The following is a 12,080-nucleotide window of genomic DNA, read 5'->3' as shown; positions in this document are numbered from 1 at the left end:
CGGGAATATCTTCGCACATGCGGCTCCTGCACAGCTCCTTCTTGGCCTCATCTGTGGCTCCTTATTCACTTCTGCGGACTCGCACCTGCGGTTCCCACTCCGCAGGTGCGGTTATACCAATAGCAGCAGCTTCAGCTGCATTTACTTAACTCACATCAAGCCGTTAACCACCCGATATCACCCCGAGGCCTCTAGGACCTCAACCGATCATACCAACAAGTCATGAAACCCCATGCGAACTTAGTCGAACCTTCGAATTACTCAAGACAAAATCAAAACACCAATTACACCAAGATTCAAGCCTAAAGAACTTTTAAACTTTCAACTTTCACAAACGATGCCGAAACCTACCAAACCACGTCCGATTGACCTCACATTTTACCCACAAGTGAAAAATAACACCACGAGCCTATTCCATCTTCCGAAAATCCAATCCGACCCCAATATCAAAATTTCCACTGCCAGCCAAAATCGCCAAAATTCTAACTTTCGCCAATTCAAGACCAATTCTTCTACAGACCTCCAAATCACATTCCGGACTTGCTCCTAAGTCCAAAATAACCTAATGGAGCTAATGGAACCATAAAAATTTGAACCCAAGGTCGTTTTCCCATAAGTTGACATCCGATCAACTTTTCCAACTTAAGCTTCCAATTAAGAGACTAAGTTTCTTAATTCACTCCAAAATCACTCCGGACCCGAACCAACTAACCCGGTAAGATATAATACAGTTGTAAAGCACAAAAGAAGCAGAATTAGGGAAACATGGCTATAACTCTCGAAATGACCGGCTGGGTAGTTACATCCTCCCCCTCATAAATAAACGTTCTTTCTCGAACGGGTCTAGAAACATACCTGGAGTCTCAAGTAGGTGTAGATATCTGCTCCGCATCTCTCGCTTGGTCTCCCAAGTGGCCTTCTCCACATGCTGACCTCTCCACTACACCTCCACTGAAGCTATCTCCTTTGACCTTAACTTCCGAACCTGCCGTTCCAAAATGGCCACCGGCTCCACATCATAAGTCATATTAGCATCCAACTGAACCGTGCTGAAATCGAAAACATGTGACGGATCGCCGATATACTTCCAGAGCATAGAAACATGAAATACTGGATGCACACTAGACAAGTTAGGTGGCAAGGCAAGCTTGTAAGCCACCTCCCCTATCCTCCGAAGTACCTCAAAAAGCCCAATGAATCGGGGGCTCAACTTGCCCCTCTTGCCAAACCTCATAACACCCTTCATGGGTGATACCTTCAGCAGAACCTTCTCCCCGACCATGAAAGACACATCACAGACCTTCTTGTCAGCATAGCTCTTCTGCCTAGACTGTGCCATGCGAAGCCATTCCTGAATCAATTTCACCTTGTTTAATACATCCTGGACCAAGTCTATACCCAAAAGCATAGCCTCACCCGGCTCAAACCATCCCACCGGAGATCTACAACGCCTCCCATATAAAGCCTCGTATGGAGCCATATGAATGCTCGACTGATAACTGTTGTTATATGAAAACTCCATGAGCGGCAGAAACTGGTCCCATGAACCCCCAAAATCAATGGCACAAGCGCGTAACATGTCCTCCAATATCTGGATAGTACGCTCGGACTGTCCATCCATCTGAGGGTGATAGGATATGCTCAACTCAACCTGAGTACCCAACTCTCGCTGCACGGGCCTCCAAAAATGCGATGTAAACTGTGTGCCTCTATCCAAAATGGTGGAAACTAGGACACCATGAAGGCGAACAATCTCTCGGATGTAAATCTCACCCAACCGCTCTGAAGAGTAAGTAGTACCAAATGGAATGAAGTGCGCGGACTTGGTCAGCCGATCCACAATAACCCAAATAGCATCAAACTTCCTCGAAGTTCGTGGGAGCCCAACTACAAAAGCCATGGTGATCCGCTCCCACTTCCACTATGGGATCTCTAACCTGCGAAGCAAGCTACCCGGTCTCTGATGCTCATACTTAACCTGTTGACAGTTGAGACACCGAGCAACAAGCCCAACTATATCCTTCTTTATCCTCCTCCACCAATACTGCTGTCTCAAATCCTGGTACATCTTCGCGGCACCCAGATGAATGGACTACCGCGAGCTGTGGGCCTCCTCAAGAATCAAATCCCGAAGCCCATCCACATTGGTCACATCTCTAGCATCACCTCGGCGAACCCTGTCTTGGAGGACGAGCCGATGGGGGTCATCATACCGACGCTCCCTGATACGATCATAAAGAGAAGAACTAGAAGACCACATAAGCCAATACCCGACTAGGCTCCAAAATATCCAATCTGACAAGCTGGCTAGCTAAGGCCTGAACATCTAGTGCCAAGGGTCTCTCTGCTGCAGGAAGATACGCTAAACTCCCCAAACTCTCCGCCTGGCGACTCAAGGCATCGGCTACTATATTGGCCTTCCCGGGATGGTACAGAATGGTGATATCATAGTCCTTGAGAAGCTCCAACTACCTCCACTGACGAAAGTTAAGATCCTTTTATTTGAACAGATACTGCAAACTCCGATGATCAGTGTAGATCTCACAATGGACCCCGTACAATTAGTGCCGCCAAATATTCAAGGCATAAATAATAGCTACTAACTCAAGATCATGGATATGATAGTTCTTCTCATGGGTCTTCAACTGGCGTGAAGCATAAGAAATCACTCTACTCTCCTACATCAGAACACACCTAATACTGATCTACGAGGCATCACAATACACTATGTAGGAACCAAAGCTGATGGTAGAACTAGAACTGGAGTCGTGGTCAAAGCAGTCTTGAGCTTCTGAAAGCTCTCCTTGCACTCATCCGACCACCTGAATGGAGCACCCTTTTGGGTCAATTTGGTCAAGGGCGATGCAATAGATGAAAAACCTTCCACAAAATGACGGTAATAGCCTGCGAAACCAAGAAAGCTCCTAATCTCCGTGGCTGAGGACGGTCTGGGCCAACTCTGTACCGCCTCTATCTTCTTCGGATCTACCTGAATACCCTCGCTGGACACCACATGCCCTAAGAATGCCACTGAACCGAGCCAAAACTCACACTTTGAGAACTTTGCATAAATCTTCTCCTCCCTCAATCTCTGTAACACAATCCTCAAATGCTGGGCATGCTCCTCCTTGCTACGAGAGTACACCAGGATATCATCAATGAATACAATAGCGAACGAGTCCAAATAAGGCTGAAACACGATGTTCATCAAATTCATGAACGTTGTTGGGGCGTTAGTCAGCCAAAAAGACATCACAAGGAACTCATAATGGCCATATCGGGTCCTGAAAGCTATCTTAAGAATATCCGAATCTCGAATCTTCAGCTGGTGATACCCTAACCTCAAATCAATCTTGGAGAACTCCCTCACCCACTAAAGCTGGTCAAATAGATCATCAATACGTGGAAAATGATACTTGTTCTTGACTGTGACCTTGTTCAACTGCCTGTAGTCAATGCACATCCTCATAGAACCATCTTTCTTCTTTACAAATAGAACCGGTTCACCCCAAGGTGAAATGCTAGGCCGAATAAACCCTTTATCAAGGAGTTCCTGAAGCTGCTCCTTCAACTCAGCCGGTGCCATACGGCACAGTGGAATAGAAATGGTCTGAGTGCCCGGCACCAAATCAATACCGAAATCAATATCCCTGTCAGGCGGCACGCCCGACATGTCTGTAGGAAACACATCCGGAAATTCTCGCACCATCGGAACAGAATCAATAGCAGGGGTCTCTAAACCAACATCCCTCACAAAGGCCAGATAGGATGGACAACCTTTCTCGACCATCCGTTGAGCTTTCAAGTATGAAATCACTCTACTGGGAACATAGTCTATAGAGCTGCTCCACTCAACCCTCGGCATCCCCGACATCACCAACGTCACAGTCTTAGCATGATAATCTAGAATAGCATGACATGGAGACAACCAATCCATACCCAATATCACATCAAAATCGACCATACTGAGCAACAAAAGATGCAATATGGTCTCCAGACCCCCAATAGTCACCACACATGATCGATATACGTGGTCCTCAATAATAGTATTGCCCACAGAAGTAGATACATGAACAGATAAAACTAAGGACTCACGGGGCATATCCAAAAAATGAGCGAAATACGAGGAAACATATGAATAAGTGGAACCAGGGTCAAATAATACAGAGGCATCTTTGTGGCAAACTAAGACAATACATATAAACACAGCATCTACAGCAATGTCATCTGGTCTAGCAGGAAGGGCATAGAAACGGGCCTGGCCACCCCCTGATCTGCATCCCCCTTTCGGGCCACCCCTAACTGACTGGGCTCCACCCCGAGCTGGCTGAGTGGGTGGTGAAGAGACTAGTGTTGACGTCGTAGACTGGCTCCTCTACTGAGCCGGACCTCCCGTAAGTTGGGGACAATGCCTACTGATGTGGCCAAACTCTCCACACTCATAGCAACTCCCCGGTGCTGGTGTTGGGGACTGAAGGGAGCCCCGAGCAACAGGATGACTGGTAGAAGGACCTGACATAGACGAGCCCTGACCCGATGGAGCACGGGATGAACTCTGAGCTGGGAGGGCACTGGGAGATGAATGGCCTTACTGATAACTGTGTGAACCATGGCCAGATGATGCACCACGGTGGACTGGGCGAGCCGTCTGAGCATGTCTGAAAGGACGATCCCTAGAGTGGTGGAACTGTCCCCCAGAAGGAACACCACTAAATCCACCATGTCCATGAGGCCTCTTGGCCTCCCTCTTAACCCTCTCCTAAATGCGAACCATATCAATCTGACACACAATGTCAACAACCTCATCAAAAGTAGCACCAGACTCTCTCTCTCTGGTCATAAGCAATTGCAACTGAAAAGTGAGGCCATATATAAACCTCCTGATCCTCTCCCTATTTGTGGGAACCAACCATATAACATGATGGGCCAACTCCGAGAATCGCATCTCATACTGCATCACAGACATATCACCCTGATGAAGCTGCTCGAACTGCCTGCTCAGCTCATCTCTACGAAACTGTGGCACGAACTTCTCCAGGAATAGACCGGAGAACTACTGCCAAATAAGGGGTGCTGCGCCGACCGTCCTACGCCTCTCTTAAGCCTCCCACCAACTGAAGGAAGCCCTAGAGAACTGAAAAGTAGTGAACGTGTCACGACCCAACCCGATGGGCCGCGACGGGCACCCGGTACCTTACTCAACCGAGTACCAACGTAACATATTTTTCTTATTACATTGTCATATAAACGTGACATACGGACCTAAGAGGCCAACATCATCATTTATAAACTCAAAACATAGGCCGACAAGGCCGTACAATCTTTCACGTACACGACATATGCCTACAAGCCTCTAAGAGTACATAAGTGTCATAAAGGTCAGGATAGGGCCCCGCCATACTAATCAGTACATGTCCTAATCATACTGACCACATAAGAAACTTCAGAACAAATGGAGTGCGCCAAAATCTCCCGCTAAGCTGATCGCCTACTTGGAGGACTCTCGACCTATCTATCGAGACCTGCGGGCATGAAACGCAGCATCCCCAGGAAAAAGGGACGTCAGTACAAATAATGTACCAAGTATGTAAGGAATGAAAATCAGTAAATAATAGACATGGAGTAAAAGACTCGACATGTATATCTGCATAGCTCTGTGAATCATTTCATTTTTAGAATGTCATGTATATACGTATAAATGTCATACCATGCATTGGTATATGCGTTCATAACATCATCAAGCCTCTGAGGGCATCCCATCATATCATTTCGGCCACTGTGTGCAAATCATCAACGTATACCAGCTGATCAGGTGGTGGTGCGTATATAACGCTATAACCTTTTCCCATATCCCATATACTTATAATATACACGTATATAACACCATTTGGTCATGGGTCAATGAACATGTATAAATGCATGAAATGCATAAGAAATACATTAATAAGATTTGTCGAATTACCATAAAAACAATATGCCTTTCGGATAAACTTTATCAAATATGTATTTTTCTGAGACCCATGAACAGAAGATACAATAATAATTAACATGGGGAATCAAGAATATAGACACCCCTAGTACCTCTATGAATAGAGTCATTTATGAAAAATTTGCATTTTCTCATTTTATTTGTATTGTATGGATCATGCCAAAAAGAAAGAAGGGATAGCCTTAACATGCGGGAAGTAGGGCAAAATTCGTATGATATTCTTGGAAAAGGTTGCACTGTTAAGCTTCTAACGTTATGTTATGAAGTGAAGTGTTGCTAAGTTCTGATATGAAGTCTTTTGTATTCAAATAATAGAAATGAAAGGTTTTGTACTTACCACCTTACTTACAAGTCTTTGTATTTAAATCATAAGAAAAGAGGTGTCTTTGTTCTTGACATATTACTTTCCACCTAACCAAAGATAACTAATAGTCATGTTCTCAAGAAGTGGCTTGCTGCCACGTTTTTTTGGGGGGGGGGGTGTTAATCTTTATCTTATAATATACTAATAGTCAAGTTCTACTCATTTTTAATATACCTTATAGATCATACTATCACGGTCATATGGTACCTTGTATTGTACTAGTCCATAAATATCGAGTATTATAGCTCGGATCGTATTTTATCCCCAAATCGGCAACCTTTAACGAAATTCATTTTCTTTGATTCGTGTATCCTTTACCCTTCATGGGACTTACTTATCGCTTGTTATAAATAGCATAAATATGTTAACCTCAAGATAATCTCATCCCCGAGTCAACGTCGATTAACTGAAGGCAAAATTTTAACATACGAAAATGCGAGACATAACATCCTTCCCCCATTAGAAACATTCATCCTCGAATGTTTAACTTCTCGGGATCTATATAACTTTGGCAGAGTCACCTTCGTAACAATACTACTACCAACTCTTCCTGTAGAACTCAATAATTCAACACCACATAGGACCGCAATCATCAATAACGACAATGGCCTTACACGACCAATGACAATAACTAACACAAGAATCCATACATGTACCTTAAGGTTGTGATGTCTTAGTCGGACCCTTCTCTGGAGGAGGAATTAAGTACGAATATCTAGACTTCATGTCTTCCTCGGCCTCCCAAATCATTTCTTCCACACTGTTGTTTCTCCAAAGTACTTTTACCGAAGCTATGTATTTAGTTCTCAATCTTCAAACGTGTCTGTCTAATATGGCAATGGGAGTTTATTCATATGATAGCTACTCTGTGACCTGAACGTCATCAACTGACATGATTCTAGAAGGATCTCAGATACATTTACGGAGCATATAAATATGAAAGACTGGATGTACAGATTCCAAATCCGAAGGCAAGTCCAACTCATATGCTACTTGGCATACCTTGCGTATGACCCTATATGGTCCAATTTACCGAGGGCAAAGTTTTCCTTTCTTACCGAACCTCATGACACCTTTCATTGGTAATACCTTTAGGAATACCCAGTCATTAATCTGAAACTCCAAGTCTCGCTGTCAATTATCCGCATAAGACTTCTGACGGCTTTGAGCTGCTAATAGCCTTTCCTGTATAAGCTTGATTTTCTCGATTGCCTGTTGTGCCTATTCTGGTCCTACTAACGTAGCTTCCCCCAACATCGAACCACCCTATAGGCGACCTACACTTTCGCCTATAAAGCACTTCGTATGGAGCCATCTGGATACTGGAATGGTAGCTATTATTATATGTGAACTCAATAAGCGGCAGATGATCATCCCAGCTACCCTTGAAGTCTATCACACTACCTCGTAACATATCTTCAAGTGTCTGAATAGTATGCTCAGCTTGTCCATCGGTCTGGGGATAAAATGTTGTACTAAGACTTACTTGAGCCCCTGATCCTGTAAATTGACCTCCTCGATCCGAGATAATAAATACAGGGACACCATGTAGTCGTACTATCTCCTTAATAAAAATCCTTGCATAATCCTCTACGGAATATGTAGTCCTAACAGGTAGAAAATGGGCTGATTTTGTAAGCCTATCAACAATTTACCATATAGAATCCTGCTGCCAGTTAGGGTGCTGAGCAACAAACTCCGCTATATGCTTTTTCATTCCATCCCACCAATATACCTCCTTGATATCATGATACATCTTTGTTGCTCCTGGATGGATAGAATAACGGGAATAGTGAGTTTCTCCCATAACCTGCCGACGTAGCCTTGCAATATTAGGGACACATAATTGTCCTCGATATCTGAGGACCCCATCTTCTATAATCTCAAACGGTGTCTTCTCCTTCTGAGGGGTGGTATCCCTATAATGAATCAACACAGGATCCTCGTACTGGCGTTCCTTCACTTCAGTTACTAACGAGGATGTTGCCGTATCCTGAATAGTAATTCCAATATCACCTGAGTCCAGTAATCAAACTCCAAGACTAGCTAGCTGATGAATATCATGGGCTATTCCTCTCTTCTCTGGCTATAAATATGACCGACTACCTAGAGATCTACGGCTAAGGGCATCGGCTACCACGTTCGCCTTCCCCGGATGGTATAAAATATGAATGTCATAATCTTTAAGTAGCTACAACCACCTCCTTTGACGTAAATTCAATTCCTTTTGCTTGAAGATATACTGGAGGCTCTTATGATCCGTATAGATATCAACATGAATGCATACAAGTAGTGCCTCCACATCCTTAGTGCATGAATCACTGTGGCTAACGCTAAATCGTGGATCGGGTAATGCTTCTCGTGCATTCCAAGTTGTCTAGAAGCATAAGCTACAACCTTACCATGCTGCATCAGTACACAACCCAACCCAACGCCCGAGGTGTCACAATAGATAACATAACCATTGGTCCCTTCTGGGAGGGATAAAACCGTTGCTGAAGTTAATCTATCCTTCAATGCCTAGAAACTCAGTTTGCAAGCATCAGTCCACTGAAACTTAGCTCCCTTTTGAGTCAACTTACATCGGTATTCTAATCTTTTACAATTCATCCTTTATCTATCACAATTACGCCCTTATTCCAATACCAGGGAAGCATTCCATCTCTTCTAAATGCTACTGGTCTTGGACTCCCTTGAGTTTACTCAGGCTATACTTAGCTTTCTATGACTTAGAGAAACCATCAGCTCTCTTATTTTCATGGGCTTAATCACAAGGACTTATCCATTCTCGTCACCTTCTCACTCACCTTTTCTTATCCTTATTCCTGTCTTCCTAAAATCTTGTCGCTCTAACATACTTTAGCTTTCGATACACATATCTATTTATACTTATTCGCAACCTTCCTTTAACCTCTTTGCACCAAAGATTTCCTTATGTTATTCTGGAACATCAAGCGAGACATCACGTCACCACACTACTTTTGTCAAAGGTGCTGAAAGTGAAGAAAATCCCTTTATAAGTTTCCTGTAATAACATGCCAAACCGAGAAGGATACGAACCTCCGTCGGTGTCGTGGGTCTAGGTCAAGTCTTTACTTCCTCAATCTTTTGAGTATTAACCGGAATACCTTCACTTGAAATTGTATGCCCAAGAAAAGCTACATAATTCACATTTAGAAAATTTTGCATACAACTTCCCTTTTTGTAGAACTTTGACCAAAATATGCAAATGATCTGCGTGCTCAGTCTCTTAATGAGAGTACACCAATATATAATCATATAATACAATCACGAATAGATCTAGAAAGGTTCTGAACACTTGTTTTATCAAGTCCATGAATACTGCAGGGCATTAGTCAAACTGAATAACATGATACGAAACTCAAGTGCCCATATCTGGTCCTGAATGCTATCTGCGGGATATCTTTCTCCTTATACCTTACCTGAGGGTACCCGGACCTCACGTCTACCTTTGAGAAATACTTGGCACCTTGCAACTGACCAAATAAATCATCAATCCTCGGGAAGGGGAACTTATTCTTGATTGTCACCTTATTAACTTATCTATAATCAATATGCATCCGCAAGGAACCATATTTGATCTACACTTGATGTTAGCATAACAAAAATCCAACCAATCCATACCAATTATAATATCAAGTTCTACCCAACTGAACATCACGTACCTTATCCTTGTTCATTATCAAATCTATCACGGGCCATTACGGGCGACATCCATATATATATAAGTAATGATATTAATACTTAACTCGCATAACTAATTTAGAAAAAGGTTTATATACATAGGGGTCGACAAGGCCGTAGACATGTCATACCCAAAACTATATACAGGATACTGTCTGCAAAACCTCTAAGTAGACATAACCATAATATATACAAGTCGAGACGGGGCTCCCTACGTCCTCATAAAACAACCTAACACATTCAAAACCCAGACTTGGTAATACTCCAAGAAGAGGTGGAACTGACCAACCAAAAACTAACATCTGGAGGAAGTCTACAGTAGAGGGTCCTTGCCTCGTCCTATATAAGAACCTCGATCGGAAACACTTCGAAGTGGAACCTTCGTATCCTTATCAGTTACCTTCCTCCTCTTAGCCCGACTACTATCCTCTTCCTCTACATATCCCATAACACACACTGACAAACCTTGATTGGCGGACTCCCAAGACTGTGGACTATCTGGAACCTCAGAAGAGCTGGTGTCCGCAAATACCTTGACATGCTTTTGAGCCTGAGGGGAACCCGGTTGTGCCAATCCATACACCACTACCCTTATACCCTGATCAATGGATCTTGATAATGAAACTAAGGGCCTTGGTGAGGTCGGAACTCCCCTCACCTCATCTGCTGCCGGCGAAATCGAAACTACTCGAACGGATGACTCATATGGATCCTCCTCGATAGAACCCATGATCTCTAATGGATCTGACTCCATAGTGTAACTTATATCTCCTTCTAACACGTTCGTAGCCTTCTGATCCATGCTAGTGGTTGTAGTCTTCGGAGGTATCGCTGAAAACATATCGTTAGGAACATGAATTATTATATCACACGATCTAAGATAAGAAGAGAGGATAACATCCTATATGTCCTGTAGCCTTCTGTCTATAAGTGTGGTGCACAACATACCCATAAACAAGACTCTACTAGACACGGTCTGTAGACAACCCTAGGACAGAACTGCTCTAATACAACTTTTGTCACGACCCAACCCGATGGGCCGCGACGGGCACCTGGTACCTTACTCAACCAAGTACTAACGTAACGTATGTTTCTTATTAAATTATCATATACACGTGACATACGGGCCTAATAGGCCAACATCATCATTTATAAACTCAAAACATATGCCGACAAGGCTGTACAATCTTTCACCTACAAGACATATGTCTACAAGCTTCTAAGAGTACATAAATGTCATAATGGTGACAGGGCCCCGCCATACTAATCAGTACATGTCCTAATTATACTGACCACATAAGCAACTCCGGAATAAATGGAGAACATCTCCCGCTGAGCCGATCCCCTACTTGAAGGACTCTCGACCTGTCTATCGAGATCTGGGGGCATGAATCACAGCGTCCTTAGAAAAAAGGGACGTCAGTACAAATAATAGACCGAGTATGTAAGGAATGAAAATCAGTAAATAATAGACATGAGTGAAACATGGAGTAAAAGACTCGACATGTGTGTCTGCATAGCTCTGTCAATCATTTAATTTTTATAATGTCATGCATATGCGTATAAATGTCATACCATGCATTGGTATATACGTTCATAACATCATCAAGCCTCTGAAGGCATTCCATCATATCATTTCGGCCACTGTGGGTAAATCGTCAACGTATACCAGCTGATTAGGTGGTGGTGCATATATAACGCCATAACCTTTTCCCATATCCCTTATACATATAATATATGTGTATATAACGCCATCTGGACATGGGTCAATGTACAAATATAAATGCATGAAATGCATAAGAAATACATTAAAAATATTTCTCGGAGTATCATAAAATCAATAGGCCTTTAGGATAAACTTTATCAAATAGGTATTTTTCTGAGACCCATGAATAGAAGATATAATAATAATTAACATGGGGAATCAAGAATATAGACACCCCTAGTACCTCTATGAATAGAGTCATTTATGAAAATTTTGCGTTTACTCATTTCATTTGTATCGTATGGATCATGCCAAAA

Source organism: Nicotiana tabacum, chromosome 15, assembly GCF_000715075.1.
Source record: "Nicotiana tabacum cultivar K326 chromosome 15, ASM71507v2, whole genome shotgun sequence".
Classification (NCBI taxonomy): Eukaryota; Viridiplantae; Streptophyta; class Magnoliopsida; order Solanales; family Solanaceae; genus Nicotiana; species Nicotiana tabacum.
Note: the sequence above shows the minus strand (reverse complement) of the source record.